A 23,505-nucleotide genomic window follows, 5' to 3' on the forward strand; every position below is an offset into this window, starting at 1 on the left:
TTAAGGTAATAGCCTTGACTTGCTCTTTAGCTTCCTTCCTGCCTGGTACTTCCGTGTCACTGGGAAGAGTGCCAGGTTGACGATTGAGCACTGCATTGGCTAATTGACCGATTTGATTTTCCAAGGTCTTGATAGAAACCGCCTGACTCTTGCACAACAGCTTAAGTTCCTCAAAATCAGCACTGGTAGGTGCAGTTGTACTTCCCTGTTGAGGATATGATTGCCTTGTAACATACTGCTGTGGTTGCTGGAATCCAGGTGGGTTAAACTATTTACTCACTCCTTGCTGATATGGTGGCTGAATAGCATTCTGATTATTCCCCCAGCTGAAATTTGGATGATTTCTGTTGTTAGGATGATAGGTTGCTGGCACAGGCTGCTGTTGTCGCTGATAATTATTCACGTACTGAACAGATTCGTTGACAAGAGAACACTGATCCGTAGCATGAGAACCTGCACAAAGCTCACAAACCATAGCTATTTGATTAACTCCATATGTAGCCAGAGAATCAACCTTCATTGATAGCGCTTGGAGCTGGGCTGCAATAGCAGTGGCTGCATCAACTTCCAGAATACCTGCTACCTTGCCTGACGTCATCCTCTGAGTTGCGTTTTGATGCTCATTTGCAGCCATCGTCTCTATAAGATTATACGCTTCAGTATAGCTTTTAGCCCATAAGGCGCCTCCAACTGCTGCATCGAGCATGGGCCGAGATTGGGCCCCCAAACCATTATAGAAACCAGTGATCACCATCCAATCCGGCATTCCATGATGTGGACATTTTCTCAACATTTCCTTGTAGCGTTCCCAACCCTCGCACATAGATTCTGTAGGTTGCTGCGCAAACTGAGTAAGAGCACTCCTCATAGCAGCAGTCTTTGCCATCGGATAAAACATAACCATAAATTTTTGCGCAAGATCTTGCCACGTAGTGATGGACCCAGCTGGTTCAGAATGTAACCAGTCTTTAGCCTTGTCCCTCAGTGAGAATGGGAAAAGCCTCAATTTGATAGCCTCATTAGTCACGCCATTATACTTAAAAGTGCTGCAGATCTCGAAAAAATTCCTTATGTGCATGTTGGGGTCTTCAGTTGCCGCTCCTCCTAAAGAAACAGAATTCTGCACCATCTGAATAGTGCCCGGCTTGATTTCAAAGGTGTTAGCTTGAATAGCCGGATGAAGGATGCTTGACTGAATATCATCAATTTTAGGCCGAGAAAAATCCATAAGAGCTGGATCAGCTTGAACAATACGATCTCCCATGTTTACTGGTTCTTTCTGCTCAGTTCCTGAATCCGAATCCTCAAAATCTAACTTCTCCGGAATATCAAGAACTTCGTCTGTCTCCTCAGCTGTATCTAAAGTCCTCTTGCGAGCACGAGAACGAGTTTGCATAAACGCTTGCTAAAGTACCTGAAACACAACCGGAAAAAATAAGTAACTACTACATCCTAATCACTGAGTCCTAATGACCAATGATGGTAAGTACATAAACTAAACAAATACGCCGAGTCCCCGGCAGCGGCGCCAAAAACTTGTTAGGGCGAAAACACGCGCTAATATTCACGCAAGTATACGCGTTCGCAAGTAATATAGAATACTTTCTAGTTCGTTCCCACAGAGACTCAGACTAAATTATTGTCTAATTAAACTCACTCACCAATGTATGATTACTTCTCAATATTAAGATAATAACACTTAAAATTGTTGATTAAATATTAACTATAATTAACTACTTAATTAACCACTTAACTAACACTTCAATCTATCAATAATAAAACACTCATGAGATCACAACTTCATTATTACTTCCTTCTATAGCCATTGTTATTACCTTTAGCATGTGACAGTGATGATATTAATCGAATAACACGAAACTGATAAAAGCCAACTTTCATTGTACTAATACCATTCTACCAAGCATCCACAATTAAGATAGAAGTTGAATAGTCATCAATTATGTTGAGTTCCTATATGTCTACAGAAATTGACAACACAACGATTTAAGCACAAGTTATTCCTTTTGATTACATAGGGTAAATAAAACTGTTAGAGTTACCCACTAATCATGCACAACGTACATGAACCTATGCTAGCATGGCAAGTTCTAAATCTCAAGATTCACCGTCGCTTCACAAGAGATTAACACCCTATCTTATATGTTCGCGATGCACATAAGACGAATACGCACAACCAATACTAGATATCATACAATCATCACACACTAAAGTATTAAACAATTAACTAAAGAATTCCATAATAAATCCGTTGCAACCCCATGATCACGATTAGCCCATAATAGCACTTATCGTCATCATGGGTTCATATGAAATCATGATAAACAAACACAAGAAAATAATAACTAAACTAATTATATTAAAACATAGTACGTCACAAGAGTAAATAAGTTCAAAGCAAGAAAACTAGCATCCAACGTTACAACGAAACAAGAATCACAAGAAGATATGCTTCCTCTTCGTTGCGGTGTGCTAAATCGGTCTTCTTCCTTATCTCCTTCGCTCCTTGCGTAAAAACACAATCTTCTTCAATCCACACTTATGAAAATGTCTCAAATCTACTTATATAATAGTCCCATAAAACTCAGATTACATAGAAGTGGAAACCAAACAGAAGTAGAAGTCCTAAAATAAATTGTCTTTTTTCCCGACCCTGCGCGGCCGCTCAGCATAGCTGAGCGGGCGCTCAGCAATGCTGAGCGGGCGCTCAGACCTCTACTGGAAAAATTCTGATTTTGCTCCGTTTCTTCGCCGTACTCTACCCGTTTCTTTCCTCTCGCAATGGTGAACACATGCCAAGGCTTATTCTTGATGATTCCTCCCCCGAAATGCAACTAAAACCCTGAAATGCATAAACACTAGAAAAATACATCAAATACACAAAATACTTGATTTCAAAACACCAACTTAAGCCATTTTAAGACGTTCTAAGTGGTATAAAATGCCACTTATCATAGCATTCTGTGTAAAACAAGCAGTCTGCACAACTTCAGCCCAAAAATAGGTCGGTAGCTTTGCTTCATCAAGCATAGTTCGTGCAACTTCAATAAGAGTCTTGTTCTTTCTTTCTACAACTCCATTCTATTGTGGAGTTCCAGGTACAGAAAAATCCTGCTTTATTCTTTGCTCTTTGCAGAACTCTTCCATGATTGAATTCTTGAACTCAGTGCCATTATCACTTCTTATTATTTTAACGAAATCTTTGACTAACTTATCCAGCTGTCTGACATGATCAGTTAGAGTAGATGCAGTTTCATTCTTCTTGTGCAAGAAATACACCCAAGTGTTTCTTGTGAACTCATCCACTATAACCATAGAATATTTCTTCTTTGTAATAGATATGACATTGAATGGACCAAATAGATCAACATGTAGTAAGTGATAAGGCTCAAGAATTGAGGATTCAATTTTGCTCTTGAATAAAGATTTCCTTTGTTTTGCCTTTTGACGTGAGTCACAAAGACCATCAGGAGCAAATATTGATTTTGGCAGTCCTCTCACAAGATCTTTCTTTACTAGCTCATTTATGTTATTAAAATTTAAATGAGAGAGTCTCTTGTGCCAATTCCAGCTTTCTTCAATTGATGCTCTACTTAACATACAGATTTTAGAACCATATGAATTTGTTAAAAGTCTGGCTTCATATATGTTACCATGTCTGTAACCTTTCAGAACCTTTTTTCCTGTAGAATTATTTGCAGTTTCACAGTGTTCTTCAAAGAAATCCACATGATAACCTTTGTCACATATTTGACCCACACTTAGCAGATTTTGTTTAAGTCCTGAGACAAGAGCTACTGAGTGAATTATGACATTCCCAAGATTTATATTGCCATATCCCATAGTCTTTCCCATGTTGCCATCTCCATAAGAAACTCTTGGGCCAGCTTTATCCACAAAGTCTGATAGCAGGGCTTTATTTCCAGTCATATGTCCTAAACATCCACTGTCCAGAACCAGGATGTTTTTCCTGTTGCCCTACAATCACAAAGACCACTATTGGTTAGTTTTAAGGACCCAGACTTGCTTGGAACCCTTGGCCTTGTTAAGTTTGTTAGCATTTGCAGCGGATTTAGTTTCAGAGTTTATGCTAACATGCTTTTTATCAGACTTTATATCAGACTTTGCATCAGACTTTACACTAGAAGGAATTACACTAACTTTCTTTAAAGAAGGTTTTTATTTCATAATAATCATAGTATAAACTATGATATTCCTTACAAGTATAATTAGAATGCCATAAACTACCACAATGAAAATAAGGATTTTGTGGTTTAAACCTAACAGACTGACTCTTAACTCCTGAACTAGGAGGTAAAGAGTTTATATCTTTATTTTTCCTGCAAAAAGAAGCAAGATGGTTAGAGTTTCCATAATTATAGCATTTCATTCTAGGAGCATTAGGAACAGGCATATAATTATTACTTTTATTCACACCTTCCTTTCCATTCCTATTTTTCCTAGCTTCATTTACCTTGTTCACATTTTAATCTCTTTCCGCTTATACTTAAGCTGCTTCTTTGTCATTAAGCCAATGTTCACCAAAGCTGGTTTATCCTGTTTTGATTTGACAGAAGTTGACTTTTCTTTGACTTCTGTTTTAGAGTATTTCATCTTTTCAGAATCAGACACAACAGTTTTTGCAACAAATTTAACAGGATTTACCTTTGGCTTTGCAATCTGTTTAATAGCAATTGGCTTAATTGGAAAAGTCCCATTCTCACTTTTACCATCTTTATAACCTAACCCCTCTTTCCAGTTTCCACTACTTAGAATATTTAGAGCTGTTTTGCCTGAGTTAGTCCAAGTCCTGATGATTTCTCTTTCTTTTTCTAATTCAGTTTTCAGATAATCATTCTGTATAAGCAATTCATTCTTAACATACACAACATTATCTCTCTCTGTCTGAATAGTGTTCATCTTGACTAACTCTTCTTCTAGATAGCTATTTCTGTTTTTGTACTTTAGATTTTCAGATTTTAATCCTTCATTCTCTAAAGTCTGATCTCTATAGCTAATATAAATGTTTTTCAGAAATAATCTTAACTCAGTAATATCTTCTATACCAAAAGCAAGAGTTGATAGAGGTACCTCTAGTTTAGCAGCATCAGAACTGCTATCAGCATTTGCCATTAAGGCATAGTTCACCTATTCTTCAGATTCTGAAGTGTCTGCCCAGTTTTTCTTCTTTGTGATAAATGCTTGGCCTTTATCACCTTTTCCTTTCTTGCAATCAGGAGAGATGTGGCCTCTTTCACCACAATTGTAGCATTTGACATCTGAGTTGTCTCCTCTGTCAGACTTTCTTTCTTTACCTTCAGTCTTTCTGAACCCTTTCTTGTCATAACTTCCACCTTTCCTGGAAAACTTCTTACCCTTTCTGAATTTCTTGTAGGCTATCTTTGTGATACCCTTCACCATAAGAGCACACAGTTGCATCATCTCTGCATCAACATCCACTTCAGATAAATTTTCAGGTTCTGAATCATCATCATCAGAATCTGATGACTCTGAATCAGACTGTATGATGAGAGTCTTTCCTTTTGCCTTCCTAGAGATAATTGGCTTTTCTTTAGCCTTTAAGGCAACTGTCTTTGCTCCATCTCAAGTTTATGAGTCTTGAGCATCCAATAGATTTCATCAAGAGACATATCAACAAGTTCATAGATGTAGTAGCTTTCAAATCCCACTTTTCAGGAAGAGCTAATAGAAATTTCAGATTTGAATCTTCTGGATCATATTCCTCATCCACTAGTGATAGATCATTCAACAACTTTGTGAATCTGTCATATGTCTCAGTTAGTGACTCATCAGATTTTGAGTCAAAGTGCTCATACTCCTGTGTGAGTATTGTCTTCCTGTTCCTTTTGATGGCATTGGTTCCTTGACATCTCACTTCCAATGCATCCCAGATTTCTTTTGTAGTCTTGCATCCAATCACCCTGTTTGACATGACATTGTCAAGTGCACTATGAAGCAAGTGTCTTACTTTTGCATCCTTGCCTAGTGAAGAGATGTCTTCAGTGGTGTATTCTCTCTTTTCTTTGGGAATCATCCTCTGTGGCTCATTCCCAACTGCAACAGAAAGCTTTGTGGGCTTGTGTGGACCATCATAAATTCTGTCTAAATATTCTGGACCTGTATCTTCCGGAAACATGGCCATCTTCACACTCCATACAGGGTACTCAGACACCCTGAGGATAGGTACCCTGATGGTTTCATATCTACTAGTGTTTTGAATGGGTTGAACCTTTGTAGGTTCTTGAGGGTCTGGTATTTTTGCTTGATCAGACATGATTGATTATTTTTTTGGATCTTAACTATTTGTAAGCTTAACAGATTGGCTCCGATACCACTTGTTAGGCCTCAATGATACTATAGAAGGGGGTTGAATATAGTATCTACAATCAATTCGATTATGAACACAAGCATGTAACAGAAAACAAGTTTATTCAATATATCAAACTCTATTACAGTAGGTTTAATCTACTCTCTCAGTGATGTATGATATCACTAAGAGCTGCTAGTGTTACAATGAATAATATTCTTGTAAATGATAACACTTATAGTGTAAACCCTAATCTGTGTTTATATATTACACAGTTACAAGATATCTTCTAATTGATATGAAATATATCTCTTTCTAAAATATATCAATCAGATATTATCTACTGCAGTCCTATAGGTGTCCAATTCTTTATGCACATCTTTACTTGTTTAATCCAGATCCTCTCCTGTAAAATCAGCCACTTTTCATCCCTGAAGTGTATCCGCACTTTAGTCCTGATATAAGTTCTGACGCCTTAAGTTCTGATCATTTCCTGTCTTTAGTAAGTTCTGATTTTCAGTTAAGTTCTGATATTCTGATAATAAGTTCTGAAACTAAACAAATCAGATTAGACATGACATCATAAATATATCTAACAGTACTCCTGAGGGGGAGCTATCTATATCCTCTCCAATTCAATTGGAGGTTCCTGTTCCAGGAACAACTCCCCTCAAAACCCTGGCTGAAATTGCTTTGACAATTGAAGCTGGGAGTACAATTGCCAATGATGATATCGTAGAGGAGGCAAGAATAGCACATTTAAGTGACAGTATGGTGCAAGACACACAAGGGTCTGAGACTGGTGCGCATGATAGTAACCCATTCAAATCCCCTCCAATTCAATTGGAGGTTCCCACTACATGTGAGGAATAACAACTTGTCACAAACACAGAGAAATCTGTGAGTCTAACTGTGACTTCTGTCATATTTGGTTCTGACCCTTAACCTTCAACCTCTCAACCTCAACAACCTCACCTAATCTTCCAGTGGATCCAAGAAACTGCAGATCAACCTTCAACCATTGAAGATCTTAGAGTTGATCAGCTTGGAGGCCTTGCACAAATATCACAACAGCTGCTCACATCCATGTCAAACCAGGACTACCAAGCTATCATGCTCACCTACCAGGCTGATGTTGAAGAAAATCAAGCTAAAATTATTGATGAAGCTGGTCAGGATGCAAACTGTGATGCTTGGCTAGATAAGGAATTGTCTATTGAAATGGATAATATGCTAGCCAAATTCAGGGAGGAGTATATCACTGTTCTGGGAAGCAATACTAGATCTCTAACTCCTTAGGAAGTGTATGATGCCATCAATATTGTGTACAAGGCTCAAATCAAGGCCATCCACAACTTTGGAAAAGCACTTCAAATCATATTGACTGGATATCAAGATAAAGTGATGAAGATGGTGAGGGAAAAGATGGATCAAATCATACCTTCTCAAACTGAAATCAAAAACAAATTCATAAACTTTGCTGACCAAATGTCAAGATATGATCTCAGTGGAATGGAAACTCATATGAAGAACCTCAAGACTTCATTTGTGGCTCTGAATGAACAATTCCAAAATCACATCATTCACTCTAATAACACAAGACTGAAGCTGGATCAAATGCATTCAAGCAGATACACTCCTTCATCCTTGCTCATGGTTGAAATCAAGAAGGTTGTTCAAGACACTTATGGAGTTTCTACCTCGTCTATATCTCAATCCTCATCTACACTACAAGTTTAAGAACTGCAACACCAAGTCTCTTCTCTCAAATCATCAAATGACTCACTAAGTGCACAGGTTCAAGCTCTTACATCCTTAGTGCAGAGTCAATAGACAGATATCAAAACCCTGGTGAACTCTCCCAAGAATCTCCAAATGCAGAATTTTGTTTCTTTGGGGGCCATCATATGGAAGCTCAACATACCATTGCCCTCTCTACCTAAACAAATAAGGCCATAATTACCAACTCCCATACTCATTCCTGTCACCAAGACTAAAGGGGAGATTGAGGCTAGGATTTAACAATCCAGGGATGCTAAAGCTAAATCTAAAGAGCCTATTCAGGTTGGTCAAAGTTCTTCAACTGCTCACGTTGATGTCGGAAAAGAAAGACTTCTAAAGGCTGCAGACGGACCCAATCAAGACCAGGAATTCAGTGAACTTCTTGCGATACTAAGAATGTCTCTTCAAAACAATTACATGACCTACAAGAAAGTTTTGACGAAGAACATCAACTTCATCAGGGTAGTGGTTGTGAGAATTGATAACTTCTTGGAGAAAAGGATTGTTGTGAACATTAATGATGGTGGTGTGGACAGATGTCTTCAGGTGTCTCTTCCAAATATTAAAACCTTAAGAGCATTTGAACTGGATGTAATGATTGACAAAGTAAATCCAGTTATTCAAGAAGACTCCCAACTTCTCCATGAGCTCAAAAATGCACAGATAGCAGCCTTTCCAGAAGCCTATCTATATCCACACAAAGGGGTAGTCTACATCTGTCCAACAACCAAATAAAGCAAATATCTCCTTGTTCCTAAACACTGTGTCAGATCAAATATGAGGCTGGTCATGACTTTGCAGTCTGATCTAAAGTACAAAAGGAGCAAGAAGCATGAGGATGAGGAGATGATACAGATATTAGACAGATATCTTGTAAATGCTGACATCATGTTGCCAAATACTCAATACAATTTAAGAAATGACAAGGATGATGATGAGCAGAAGGATGACAAACAAAAACCTTCTGGCTCAAATCCAAGTCAATCTTCTAAAGCAACTGGAAGTAAGGACAAGAAGCAAGAAGAGAAAAAAGTTGATGAGAAGAAGAAAGGGGATGAGAGGAGAAGGAAGAAAATACAAGATAAGTCAGGACCACAACCACAACAAACCCTAAAAATCCAAACAACTCAAGCTCAACCATCAAAGCCAACAAACTCATATACTGAACCTCATCCTACCTCAAAGCCTAAATTCCTATACAAACAAACTGCTAACACCCTTCTAAAAGTACCAATCACCTCTAGCCAAACATCTCTCAAGAAAATCATAAACCTACCTTCTGCAAAGCCATCACTTAAAGTCAACTACAAGTCTATTGGGAGGAAACCTAAAAAAGCCAAGCATAATGAAAAAGTGCAGATTACTGAAAGGGACGTCTGGAACTGTTTCAAGCAAAGTGATTTTCTACCTTTAAATTGGTGCATCTCAGATGAAGATTATTTTTAACAACTAGCTGAGGAAATAGTTAGAATTTGGGTTGTAACTCTAAAATAAGTAAGAATCTACTTTGAAGATGGGTCTTTCACTTTTCTTAGCAGCAACTTAATGGACACTCTCTCTCCCACAGAAATTAAATGAGTGATTAGCTTACTAAAGGACAAGGATACTCCTACAAGAGCATGGAAATCTATTTTAGCTAAATGGTTGATTGGAAGGGAGGAAAGAAGAGCAAGGAATAAAGCGGGATATGAGGAGAAGAAGAGGAAGTATGATGAGGAGATTGAATTGTATATTAAAATATCAGAAAAACTCAAGGCAAAAGGGATGAGCAGAATTTCCAAGGATGGAAGATTTCTAAATGTAAAAGATGGCTCATTCTCAAAGTTTAGAATTGAGATGTTAGATGGTTATCCAAAGCAAGACAGACTCAAACTGGTGGAAGCTTTAACAGGGACATCAATCATAGAGGAACTTGAAATTCTTGTATATCTAAAGAACCTCATTAGAGAAGAATCAAAACTTCCAGTTTTTATCTGATGTATATAACTGTTTAAACTCAAGAAATCACCTGATGTATAAATGATGTATTTGAGTCAATTTTTATATTAGACTTATTTTCCATTGTAGCTTGGGGTTAGTCTTATTAACAGACATGAATTTATGTTAAGCAATCTTCTCACAAATTGGGGGAGATTGTTGTGCAGGATATGCCTGTACAATAACAAGACAAAGTCAAATTGACAACCCTAAGTAAGTTGTATGATATTCTATGTTTGCATTATGTATCGTAATATTTAAGTCTATAAAAATGTAAATGGAGCAGACTGGAGTCTTTTTATGTAAAAAGTATCAAGCCTAAGAATTCTATTTGGAAGAAGATTAAGAAAATCATGCCTCAGAAGAATTATGAAGAAGCTTGGAGTTGAATAAATCTGTTTTGAGGAAAATTTTCTAAGTCAAGAACTCTACAAGTCACATATTAAGTGTTATATAGAATTCATTTGAGAACTCCAGAATGACTTATAGAAAAGCCAGGAAAGCTACTAGAGAACTCAGTGATATCGACAAGCCAAATTGAAGACATGAAGATTGGAGATATCGACAAGTCATTTCTTCACTAGAGAACTCTTAGATATCGACAAGTCAAAATATCACTAGAGAACTCTGAGAAATCGACAAGTCAAGATAGCACTAGAGAACTCTGAGACATCGATAAGTCAAGATATCACTAGAGAACTCTTAGTTATCGACAAGTCAATTGGTCACTAGAGAACTCAGAGATATTGATAAGCCAAAGTGAAGACATGAAGATGAGAGATCTCGACAAGCCAAATTCTCTTATAGAGAACTCAGAGACCTCTACAAGTCAAAGAAACTATAGAGTAATGAGAGATCTCGATAAGCCAATATACTTATCAAGATGTGAAGTTCTTTATATACCAAACTGGAGATCTCGAGGTAAAACTCAAAGTACAAAGTGCAGACTAGTTCAATATCCAAGATTATCAATCTACAAACAATCCAATCAGTTGGATTGACAAGTCTACAAAATGCAGCTTGAAGAGTATAAGATCAAAGGCCGAGATTAATCGTCAAAGCAAAGTCACAGGCGTGCAAGATTAGCAAAGATAAATTAAGCCAAAAATAAAAAGATTTGAATATCCAAAAATAGGGTTTAGGACATGCTATTGCATGCTATGTAATATCTATTGTTTACTGTTCTATAAAGTAAACACTTGTTGCTTTGTTTTAGTTGTAACAAATAGATCTGAAATTTCTTGTAACTCTTAAGAGAGAAGCTGAGTTCTTAACATAACAAGAACTCAGAAATTTGTAGCAAAACACATACTTGATTTTAACATAAAATTAAATGAAGTTTTGAAACGTAGTGTGTTCCTGTGCATGTATTATTATCTCATTTAAATCATACTATCTTTACAAGTTATATTTCTACATCTGCTTTGTTCACTTAGCTTAAGAAAAACAAAAAGCCACTAAAATTGTCGAAAAACACATTCACCCCCCCTGTGTTGTATTCATTACCTAACACAGTGTTTTAAAGTGAATTACTTCATATGCTTGCTAGATCATGTCGATATCGCTTCAATCTAGGTTTGAACAATTTCAAATATATGAGCAGACTTTTGGGTTTCTATTTAATTTGACAAAGTTAAAGTGCTTAAGTGACGATAGTTTGAAGGCTTCTTGCATGACTCTTGAAGAATTTTTAAAGAATAATTCAGTTTTTGATATTGATGAAAATATCATGTTTGTTGAGTTAAATAATTTTAAAAGAATGCTTACTAGTAGAAATGAAAAAGGTGATTGATATGTTGAGCTATCTAAAAGCATGGATGGTTCATATCCTATTGCGATAATTGCTTATAGAATACTGTTAAATATTTCGGTTACAGTGGGCTTTTGCAGAACGAAGTTTTTCTAAACTAAAATTGATTAAATTGTATCTTCGTTGTAGTATATCACAAGAACGATTGAATGGGTTAGCTATGATATCAATAGAGAAGGATATGCTTTCAAATTATAATTTCGAAGACTTAATTGATTAATTTGCTAACAAAAATGTGAGAAGAATAATTTATAAGTCGTCAGTTATTACAGAGGCAAAAAATTTCATGGCCGCATGAGATATCTTATAACTTATGGACGGTCATGAACGAGGCCAAATTCTAGTTGAATCTCATATCGCCCTTTTTAATCAAATAGTTTAATTGATTGATTATTATTTTTATATTAATCATATCTCGATACTTTACGAACTCATCTCCTGTATTCACAAAAAAAGCAAGCAATGTTGCCACGTTGACCGATTCGATTAAGGCTTTAACGGCAAACTGGTCAAACGAGAAGGACTTAACTCATTTAATGAATAAAGATTTTCACGGTATGGGTAGGTCTCATGTGAAGAAAACTATGAGTTGATGTATTGTCCCATTTTACAGATTATATGACGAAATTTTTTATGTTGAGTTTTTACATACTTTTGTGTATCATTATACATTACTTTTTATCTAGAACACATATCTCTGTGCATAACACAAATCGGGGGTCTTTTGTGAAAATATACCTCTTCATTCTTTTGAATAAGCATAATGTTGTGTACATTATATCATCCCTATACAATGTTCATGCGCTATTACTGGGCACGTTTGGTTGGTTGATTTGATTTAAAACATATACAAAGTATATCTGCTTAAAAATATTCAAATTAAGTCGAATCACATGCAGACAAACCTAAGGAACTATGGAAGAGATCTATTATATAAGTCCTTTGTCATCAGTGGAATATTTTTGGAAAGTGTTGTGCCCAAAATCTCACATGGACTCGATTTTAGGGCCATATGAGGTTTTGGGCCCTTTTGGAAATAATTGGGAATGATTTTGGTAAAATTTGGGCTCATGGAATGGATAATTGGAATATGTTCAGGTTGTAATAGGAACCTGGGGTTCATAAGGCCACTGCGTTATAAGTGGTCTATTGTAATTCAAGTATTACAAACATCGTTACATTAGCTAAGAAATTTTTATCCTATTGTAACACATCTCAATTAGTGTTACAATAGCTACTAAGCTAGTGTTATAGAGAAATATCGGTGTTACACAACATGTAACACCAGCACCTGGTGTTACATCAAATAATTTTTTAATTTTAAAAAATATTAAAGTGAAAATATTATTTGAAATTAGTAATGAAATTATATTCTGGTTTAGTAGTGAATATAAAATATAATATATAATATAATAAAAGTTATAAAATTAAATTATACATAAATACAGAAGTCACTTTGTTTATTTTTTTATTTCATAAATAATAATTTAATGATAAATTGAAAAGTAAAATAGAAAAAACTAGAAAATAATACACTGTTTACAGTTAATTATTGGGCGACGGCATTATCCCCCCAAATGAAAATACACCCGGTATACTTCGCCCTAAACAAAACACCTCCTCTCACAAAGACGGTCTCTCAAACACAGACTCTCTCGACCCTCTCTCTATTCAAACACTAGCTCAAAAATTAAAGGATGAATTGAAGCAAAAATTAAAGATTTGGTATTTTAATGAACATGTATATGACTCCAATTTAAAGATTTTTAGTAACTTTTCAGTTTACAATCTTTTTCAAGTTTTGAGGGCTTGAAATTGGGGCTTTAATTATTTAGAGAGAGAGATGAGCGTGATTGACATTTTAACCAGAGTTGAACGATCTTCCAGAAATACGACAAGTACGACATTAATAAACAAAAAGATCTCCATATTTCCGGTGATGATGCTTTCGCCATTCTCTACGCCGACATCGATTTCGACATTACCGCCACTATTCAAGTACTCCTCTATCTCTACTATCCCCCCCTCTCTCCCTCTTTGTCTAATCTATCTATACTCGCTCTCTCTCTCTCTCCCTCTCCCCCCCTCTCCCCCTCCCCCTCTCTCTCTAATCTCACTCTCTCTCTCATTATAGATCTATTTAGGCTTTTAATTTATCTGATTAAACTTTATGTAAATTTGATTAGTTAAAAAGCTGAGTCAGCAACTATTGTGAAGAAGAGAGCTTCTATTGTGGAAATTAAAGCCGAGATTCGACGCACAAAGGCTCGATTGCTCGAACAAGTCCTTAAATTACAGAGATTAGCCCTCAAAAAGGTATATACATCTATGTTACCATGTGTATAATATTATATATGTGCTAGGGCTTGTTGTTAATTTGGAATTATTATATATATATATATATTTAAATCCGGTAATAATTGTTTAATAATTCAAATTCTACTAGCATTCCGACTTCATTTGTTACATTTACACAATAAACTAAATATTATATAAGAATTTAGTTGAGAAATGTAATATTCAGTAAGATACAAATTAAATTTTACTAAAAAGATTCCCGAGAATTAATTTTTGTAGGCTTCGATTGTTGTATTCGAATACAAGCTTAATGTATATGGCGTGCCATGTAGTTATTTGTTGTTTGTGTGATTATTTATATATTTTTTCTGTAGCTTCACTATTGTATTTGGTGATGCTTTGCTGATTCGATGTGAATTATGATGTATATTTGTCCGCCTTCTGAATTGACATTGTGTATAGTTGGCAAGTGAAAGGGCTTTCACCGCAAGAATATGTTGCCTGAATTGACTTGGCGCTTGCGTTGACAAACATGATTAATGCCATTTCAGATGGAATAGCATTTATGCCCAAACAAGCTACTGGAGGCTGGGCATTTTCGACAACTACTTGTGTAGACATCAAATTTGTTTCCAGCAAGTGCTTAATTTCATCTTTTGATTTGATTAACAGTCTTCCTAAAAGAAAAGTTGTATTATATGTAGAATGGTTCAGTCTTCCGATGAATTGATATAATTTTAACTACTTTATTTCACTGATAGATGGGAATTTTAACAATGAATACTTTCAGCAAACTGAAGAGTCAAATAATTTTAGGTAAGAGTATGAAATTTTAGTTGACAAAGAGAGTAATTTTTTTATATTATTCAATCACTGATTAGCTTCTGCTAATTTTGATTACTATGCGTGTAACATTCTCTGTAATCATCTAACACCTTATTCTTCTTTCAAAGAAAAGAGTGAGATTTGTCTTCGACAATGAGGCTCTGGTAGGTCTCTAAACCCTTTAAACAGGGAATGTAAAAAATATAAATCTTTGTAAGAACTGAGTTATATACATTGGAACTTAGCATGTCTTTAAAACTATTTGACTGTATATCCGCATCAAAAGTGGAAAGTAGACATTTCTACAATCTCTAAACTGAATGCATAAAGTTAATCTTTGCTTTTCAACTATTGGTTTTAAAAAAATTTCCTCCAACCCGATATTAGTGAAAGTCAAATACTTCATTTTAGTATCCAATGATGCATGAGTGTATATTTTCTCCTACATTCAAGTAGTTTCCAGCTATTTTTGTATTTTTGCTTCTTTAGGAACATTTTTGCTATTTTTGCTCTTTTTGAGTGGAGTACTTAGGAACATTTTCCGTTAGTTTTGCTACTTTAGGTGACCAGGCTTAACACAGTTATTTAATATTTATTTTTCAAACTTGGATCCGCAACATAAAACTTAAAAAATGTTGAAATATGGGTTTTGACATTTTAGTATATATTAGGCCATTTCCAATCTTGAATTTCTTTATTTTAAACCTAAAACATTAGGTTTTGGGAAATGAAGTCGAACTACACGTTCTAGACATTGATGGAGATTTAAATTATCATCTCCTTGTTTAATATGCTCAATGTCTATCACGTTAAGACTAGAAAATTATTTATTACATTAAAAAACTATCTTTATTAGGTTCTCTCTTATATTAATATAATACAAATAAATGGTACCTCTTCTTAATTTAATAACCCCTCCTTGATGGAATTGCAGCCAGTTAGTCTTGCCTTTTTAGATATAATTTTATTTTTTCCTAGGTGGGTTCTTAGATACAAGTTCATGGACCTAATAGATAAAAATCATATCATTTGAGGAGGTTTCTGTTGTTTTTCCAGGCATAATTTCCCATTTTCATGGGTCTGATTTTCAGGTATGTGCTATCAGCTTTAGATTTGTCATATTCGAAATGATCATATATATAAATACAACAAAAAAATGCAAGAAGTGCACATGGCAAGATGTTATTTACCAGAAAGCACGAGAAGAAAATTGAGATGTTTTCTCTTTTGTCTCATCATTTTTTTTATCGCTGAACTATTACAGGTATGGCTTGGGCTGGGGAAAATGGTATAAGATTGTAGGCGAGTATAAAGTCTAGAAAAAAGCAAGTGAAGTTACCGGGAACCATTCAAAAGTTTAGATCATATGGTTGTGACTTTAGGTGGATTTTTTTCATAATTTAGATATGTATTTAAGTAGTTGTTCAAGGAGATCAGAATTATGGACATGTAGTTCAATTTTTATTATGTTTTTATCAAGGATTGTTCTACGATCAAGTATATATCTTAAAAACAATATTACATTGATGCATTTGCCTATTATAGTGTAATGTATGCTTATACATTGTGTGTTACACTCTAAAAGCTCTTATTGCTTAATTTATGATAAAATAATGTTACAATATATTGGACATAGTGTTGCAGATGGCTACTTGGGCCCCACATCAGAGGTCCATTTTTGAAATATTGATTCAATAATGTAACACTCATTTTCCGTTTCATTTGGACATTACAGTGTTGCATTAAGTGGATACTCTAACACTTTTCTCACTATTACGATAGACCAAAAAAGTATTACATTAGAGTTTCTATTGTAATGCTTAAAAATGTAACACCCCCTCATGTTATAATAGGTCTAATGTAACTTTTTGGGCCTATTATAATATTAAATAGGCATTACAGTAGCCCACTTATGATGTAGTGGGCGGGGTTCCACTGATTGTGTGGACCTCAGGGTACTTATATGAAGCTGGAGCTCTTCGATAGGGATCCAGTTGATATGGTAGGTGCAAATATGTGTGTGAAGTTCCAGAAGGGCAGGAAAAGTGTTGGAAGTACCTCTATAATCAATTAGATTGGTAGAGTATAGGTGCAGGTGTTCCTGCATACCCCCACTCACGGTATCAATGTTGGACATAGTCTTGGTAGGTGCAGCTGTGCGTGATGAGAAGCCCCAGAAGGGTAGGAGAGGTGTTGGACGTATCTCGATAGCTGGTTAGGCTGACAGGGTACATGCGCAGGTGCTCCTACGTATTTCTTCCAACAAAATCAGTATTTGATAAGGATTTAACCTCCTAAAATTCAGGAGAAAATATTAGCAATCAAGGAATGGATTTCTACATGGAATCTATCACATAAAACGTGATAATAATTATTTATACGTAATATATATGTATGTATTCGGATAATTATGGATTAATTGGATTCTAAGTGTCCTGATACGCATGTACACTAGAAGCCCACCTAGGAAACAGTTGGATTAATCATGGAATCGGGTTTTGGCTTCTCAACAATGATGCATGTTCCTCAAGGACAGGAGTCCAACCCTACAGAACTACACAGGGCTTAATTTCTATAAATATATGATATGTAGTTGTTGAGTGGCATTTATGACACTTTATAATGCTCTATTAAACTTTTAATTGTTATATTTGTACTCAAGTTATTGGTGTTTTAATGTGTATTCTAGTGTTTTTGTATTTCAGGCGTTAGTCTGAGAATTAGGTAAATTAGCATTGATTTGATGCTAATATGGTGTTAGGATGGTGTCCAAGGAATAAAGCTTGCGAAGACAGGCTCAAATATACAAGAAAAAGAACAATTCAAAATTTTGGCAGAAGCCCAGCGCGCCCGCGCTGATCAAGCGCGCGACCGCGCCAAACATTAGAGAGCCAGCTTGCCCGCGCTGATCAAGCGCGCAGCCGCGCCAAACATTGATTTTAGCATTCACAGCAGCCTGTGCTAGCCATTTATCATCCCAACAACCGCAATCATCCTAATTTCAGTTGGGGCAACGCTCAGAATGCGGTTCAACAGCCTTATCAGCAGTACCAGCTAAGCAGTACAACCCACCTGGTTTTCAGCAACCGTAATATGCACCAAGACAGCAACTCCAGCTGCAACAAGCTAATGAAAAATCTAAACTAGAGGAGTTAAAACTTATGTGCAAGAGTCAAGCTTTTTCTTTCAAGACTTTAGAAAATCAAATTGGGCAAATTGACAATGCCATGCTAAATCGTCAACCTGGTACATTACCTAGTGACACTGAAGTGCCAGGAAAGAGGGAAGCTAAGAAGCAGGTAAAGGAAATCACGTTGAGGTCTGGAAAGGTTGCAAATACCGAACAAACTCAAGTGTTGACTGAAGAAGCTGGGGCTGAGAAAGAAGTAGAGCATCAGGAAGTAGAAATGGAACCAAGGAAGACTACTGTTGAGCACACTCCTCCTGAGGGTAATACAGGGGAGAAAGAGATCTATCCTCAACCGCCTTTTTCTAAGCGGCTGCAGAAGAAAAAGCTAGACAAGCAATTTGAGAAGTTTCTGGAAGTGTTCAAGAAACTTCATATCAACATACCTTTCGCTGAGGCTCTTGAGCAGATTCCTAGTTACGCAAAGTTTATGAAAGGTATTCTCTCTCGGAAAGTGAAGCTAGATGATTTAGATATTGTCGCTCTCATGGAGGAATGCAGTGCTGTGCTGCAACAGAAGTTGCCTCCGAAGCTTAAAGATCCAGGAAGCTTAACTATTTCATGTACTATTGGAAAAGTGTCTTTTGACAGATGCATCCAAAATAACTTATATGACATTGCAATTGGTCGACCGTTCTATTACATATCTGTGAGGAATTGTGGAGGATGTCTTGGTCAAGGTTGATAAACTCATCTTCCCGGCTGATTTCGTCATTCTTGATTTTGAGGAGGATAAGAAGATTCCCATAATTTTGGGAAGACCTTTATTAGCAACTGGCCGAACCTTGATAGATGTGCAGAAGGGTGAGCTCACAATGCGAGTGCTGGATCAGGATATAACTTTTAATGTGTTCAATGCTGTAAAATTTCCTACGGAAAATGAGGAGTTCTTAAAGGTGCAGTTGGTCGATTCTGTGGTTACTTCAAAACTTGATCAATTGCTAAGGTCCGATGCCTTAGAAAAAGCCTTATTGGGAAATTCAGATAGTGAAGATGACGAAGGTGAAGAATAATTACAATATTTGAATGCTTCTCCCTGGAAGAGGAAGATTGATATGCCTTTTGAATCTCTTGGAATGGAGGAATTGAATAAAGCTCCTAAACGCCTCAAGCCATCTATTGAGGAAGCTCCAACTCTTGAGCTTAAGCCTTTACCTGAGATTTTGAGGTATGCATTTTTAGGTGATGCATCTACTTTGCCTGTTATTATTGCATCTGACCTTTCAGGTAGTGACGAGGAAAAGCTTCTAAGGATTCTGAGAGAGTTCAAATCGGTAATTGGTTGGACTATAGCAGATATCAAGGGAATCAGCCCTTCTTATTGCATGCATAAAATTCTGCTAGAGGAAGGTAGCAAGCCTACACTCGAGCAGCAAAGAAGACTTAATCCAATCATGAAGGAAGTGGTGAAGAAGGAAATTCTTAAGTGGTTAGATGCAGGGATCATCTATCCTATTTCTGACAGTTCATGGGTGAGCCCAGTTCAATGTGTGCCAAAGAAAGGTGGAATTACCGTGGTAGAAAATGAGAAGAATGAGCTTATTCCTACACGAACATTCACGGGATGGGGAGTTTACATGGACTACAAGAAGCTGAACAAGGCCACGAGGAAGGATCATTTCCATTTGCCCTTCATTGACCAGATGCTTGATAGATTAGCTGGTCATGAGTACTACTGTCTTATGGATGGCTATTCGGGTTACAATTAGATTTGTATCGCTCCAGAAGATCGGGAGAAGACTACCTTTACTTGTCCATTTGGTACTTTCGCCTTCAGACGAGTTTCTTTTGGTCTGTGTGGTGCACCAGCCATATTTCAGAGATGTATGATGGCCATCTTTTCCGTTATGATTGGCCAGAATGTGGAGGTGTTCATGGACGATTTCTCTACATTTGGCAATTCTTTTGATGAATGCTTGCAAAATCTTGGACACGTTCTCAAGAGGTGTGTTGAGACCAATCTGGTTCTCAATTGGGAGAAATGTCACTTTATGGTGCGACAAGGCATTATTCTTGGGCACAAGGTTTTTAGTAAGGGTCTTGAGGTGGATAAAGCCAAGGTGGGGGTCAATGAGAATCTTCCTCCACCTATTTCTGTTAAAGGAATTCACAGTTTTCTCGGCTATGCGGGTTTCTATAGGCGTTTCATCAAAGACTTCTCTAAGATTTCGAAGCCGTTGTGCAGGTTGCTAGAGAAAGATGTCCCTTTCAAGTTTGATGACGAGTGCCTTACAGCTTTTGAGACATTGAAGAAGAGTTTAATCACGGCATCTGTCATAACTGCACCTGAATGGAATAAACCTTTTGAGATGATGTGCGATGCAAGTGAATATGCTGTTGGAGCAGTTCTTGGGCAGAGGAAGAACAACATATTTCATGTGGTCTACTACGCTAGCAAGACCCTAAATGGTGCTAAACTGAATTATACTACTACGGAGAAGGAACTTTTGGCTAATGTCTATGGTTTTGAGAAATTTCGATCTTATCTACTTGGAAATAAGGTGTTAGTTTTCACTAATCATGCTGTAATTCGTTATCTCGTCTCAAAGAAGGACTCGAAGACTAGATTGATTAGATAGGTTCTTTTTCTTCAAGAATTTGAACTAGAGATCAAGGACAGAAAGGGGACTGAAAATCAAGTCGCTGATCATCTCTCGCATTTAGAGAACCCTAATGCTACTTCATTGGATAAGACATTGATAAATGAATCTTTTCCCGATGAGCAGTTGTTTCGAGTGCAAGAAGAATAACCATGGTTTACAGATATTATGAACTACCTTGTGAGTAATACCATACCTCCCGACTTATCTTATGCTCAAAGGAAAAAGTTTCTGCATGAAGTGAAGTGGTATATGTGAGATGAGTCGTTTCTTTTTTGATAATGAGCTAACCAAATCATCAGGATATGTATTCCTTACAGCAAAACGGGGGGGATCTTGCGAGATTGCCACTCAACATCTTATGGAGGACATTATGGTGGAGAAAAGACAGCAGCTCGTATTCTGCAAGCAGGTTTCTTTTGGCCAACCTTGTTTAAAGATGCTCACCAGTTTGTTTTGAAATGTGATCGATGTCAACATATGGGTAATATGTCTAAGAGGGATGAGATGCCTCTTAATGTGCTTCTCGAGGTTGAGGTCTTCGATGTTTGGGGAATTGACTTCATGGGGCCATTTGTCTCATCTTGTAACAATCAGTACATCTTGTTGGCAGTTGATTATGTGTCAAAATGGGTTGAAGTTAAGGCATTTCCAATGAACGATGCGAAAGTGGTTCTTAATTTTCTTCAGAAGTAGATATTCACAAGGTTTGGAACTCCAAGAGTCATAATCAGTGATGAGGGGTCACATTTTTGCAATCGCAAGTTCACTGCTATGATGCAAAGGTATAATGTGAATCATCGCATTGCTACGACGTATCATCCTCCGAAAAATGGTCAAGATGAGGTATCTAACAGAGAGATCAAGCGCATTTTAGAGAAAGTTGTGTATCCATCGATGAAAGATTGGTCTTTGAAGCTTGATGAAGCTATTTAAGCATATAGAACAACATATAAGACTCCATTGGGAATGTCATCATTTCAGTTGGTTTTTGGTAAGGGGTATCATTTTCCTGTGGAGCTCGAGCATAAGGCATATGGGTTTTGAAAAAACTAAATCTTGAGTTGGATGCAGCTGGAAAGAAGATGATGCTTCAATTGAATGAACTCGACGAGTTTCGACATCAAGCATATGAGAACAACAAAATGTACAAGGAGAAAGTCAAGAGGTGGCATGATCCGGGTCTAGTGCTCAAATCATTTGTGTCGGGGCAATAATTTCTTTTGTTCAACTCTCGTCTCCGTCTTTTTCCTGGAAAGTTGAAGTCAAGGTGGTCAGGGCCCTTCATAATCAAAACTGTGTTTTCGCATGGAGCGGTGGAAATTTTTGAAAGTGATCCGGGCCAAGCATTCAAGGTAAATGGTCAGAGGTTGAAGCATTACTATGGTGACACGGTAACCCGCGAGGTGGTTAGTGCCGTTCTATTATCCATTTGAGCTCAAGGTTCTATGTCGAGCTAGCGACGTAAAAGAAGCGCTTCTTGGGAGGTAACCCAAGTTTGTTGTACATTAGTAGGTAGGGTAAGGAAGAAGAAAGGAGAAAAACACAAAAAAATTAGAAAAAGAAAAAAATTCAGGGCCAACTTCAGTAGCCAAGCGCGGCCGCGCGCTGTTTTTCCAGAAGGTAAGTGTGCCCGCGCTGATCTAGCGCGCCCGCGCTGATCTAGCGTGCGGCCGCGCCGGTTTTGGAGAAGGTGAGCACGCCCACACTGTCCAAGCGCGCGGCCGCGCCGGGTCCCTGTTCGAAAAAAATAGAAACATCAATTTTTAAGTGAATTTTGGGATTTTAACTATAAAATCAATTTCAAACCGAATTTTACTCTTCCACATCCCAAATTTCCCTCTCCAAATCAAACCCATTATTCCCACGATTCCCATAAGTCAATTATTTGATATAATATTACTTTCTAAGACGAATCCATGAATTATTTATTCAAATCAAATATTTATTAAAACAAATTTTATTTATGGTTTAAATTTAAATTTTCTTTTATTCTTAGTCTATAACAACACATTATATCATGTTAGATCTACTTAACATCTCAGGGCCTATAGCAACACAGTCCTATAGCTTTAGTAACCCGCATAGTGTAGGTGTTGTGATAGGGTGAAAATTTCACATCTATAGTTACATAATCTAAGATAACACCCCTACTCAAATGTTCAGTTAGGCCATCTATGGTGTAGATATTATTCCCACTATTCCCATAATCAATTCCCACTTCTATTCCATATCTAATTCTCATCTCACCACCTATAAATACACACAATTATACACAAACTTCTCCACCACTTCACAAATTCTCAAACACAAATCTCTCTCAAACACTTAGTTTTTATTCTCTCTTATTCAATCCTAATGGCACCCAAGAGGCAAAGAACGCAAGTTGGCAGCAGCACCACCGATTCTTCATCTGTGGGTGGTCTGAGGCCAGGTTTCTTACTCCTGAGGCTAAAGAGGAGTACACGAGGCTTCTCTCGAAGCCTATTACTAAGGAGCGAGGTATCTGCCATCAGGGAAGGATGGTAAGCTGTTCGAGATGATTCTTGAGATGGGCTGGGTTCCTTTTTCTGAGGCTCCCGCTGCTGTGCTCATGAGTGTTGTGCGGGAGTTTTATGATAACGCTAAGGCGGAGAAAAATGGCTTCACGGTGGTTAGGGGGATGACTGTAAAGTACAGT

General features: G+C 37.0%; 1 long non-coding RNA gene and 1 other non-coding gene across 4 annotated transcripts; both read left to right on the forward strand.

Moving 5' to 3' along the window:
• Window positions 1–764: 764 nt before the first annotated feature.
• On the forward strand, window positions 765–871 carry LOC141662955 (small nucleolar RNA R71). Its single transcript, XR_012551053.1, has one exon. It is a non-coding gene; the product is annotated as a small nucleolar RNA R71 (small nucleolar RNA).
• Window positions 872–13,482: 12,611 nt separating this feature from the next.
• On the forward strand, window positions 13,483–16,565 carry LOC141725021 (uncharacterized). 3 transcript variants are annotated; one of them, XR_012576969.1, is made up of 4 exons: window positions 13,483–13,913; window positions 14,102–14,231; window positions 14,676–16,129; window positions 16,303–16,565. It is a non-coding gene; the product is annotated as an uncharacterized LOC141725021 (long non-coding RNA). The 3 variants fall into 3 exon arrangements; XR_012576968.1 differs by having other exon boundaries at window positions 13,487–13,913; window positions 14,676–15,202; window positions 16,017–16,565; XR_012576967.1 differs by having other exon boundaries at window positions 13,496–13,913; window positions 14,676–16,565.
• Window positions 16,566–23,505: the final 6,940 nt, after the last annotated feature.

This window comes from Apium graveolens, chromosome 5 (genome assembly GCF_009905375.1).
Source record: "Apium graveolens cultivar Ventura chromosome 5, ASM990537v1, whole genome shotgun sequence".
Lineage (NCBI taxonomy): Eukaryota > Viridiplantae > Streptophyta > Magnoliopsida > Apiales > Apiaceae > Apium > Apium graveolens.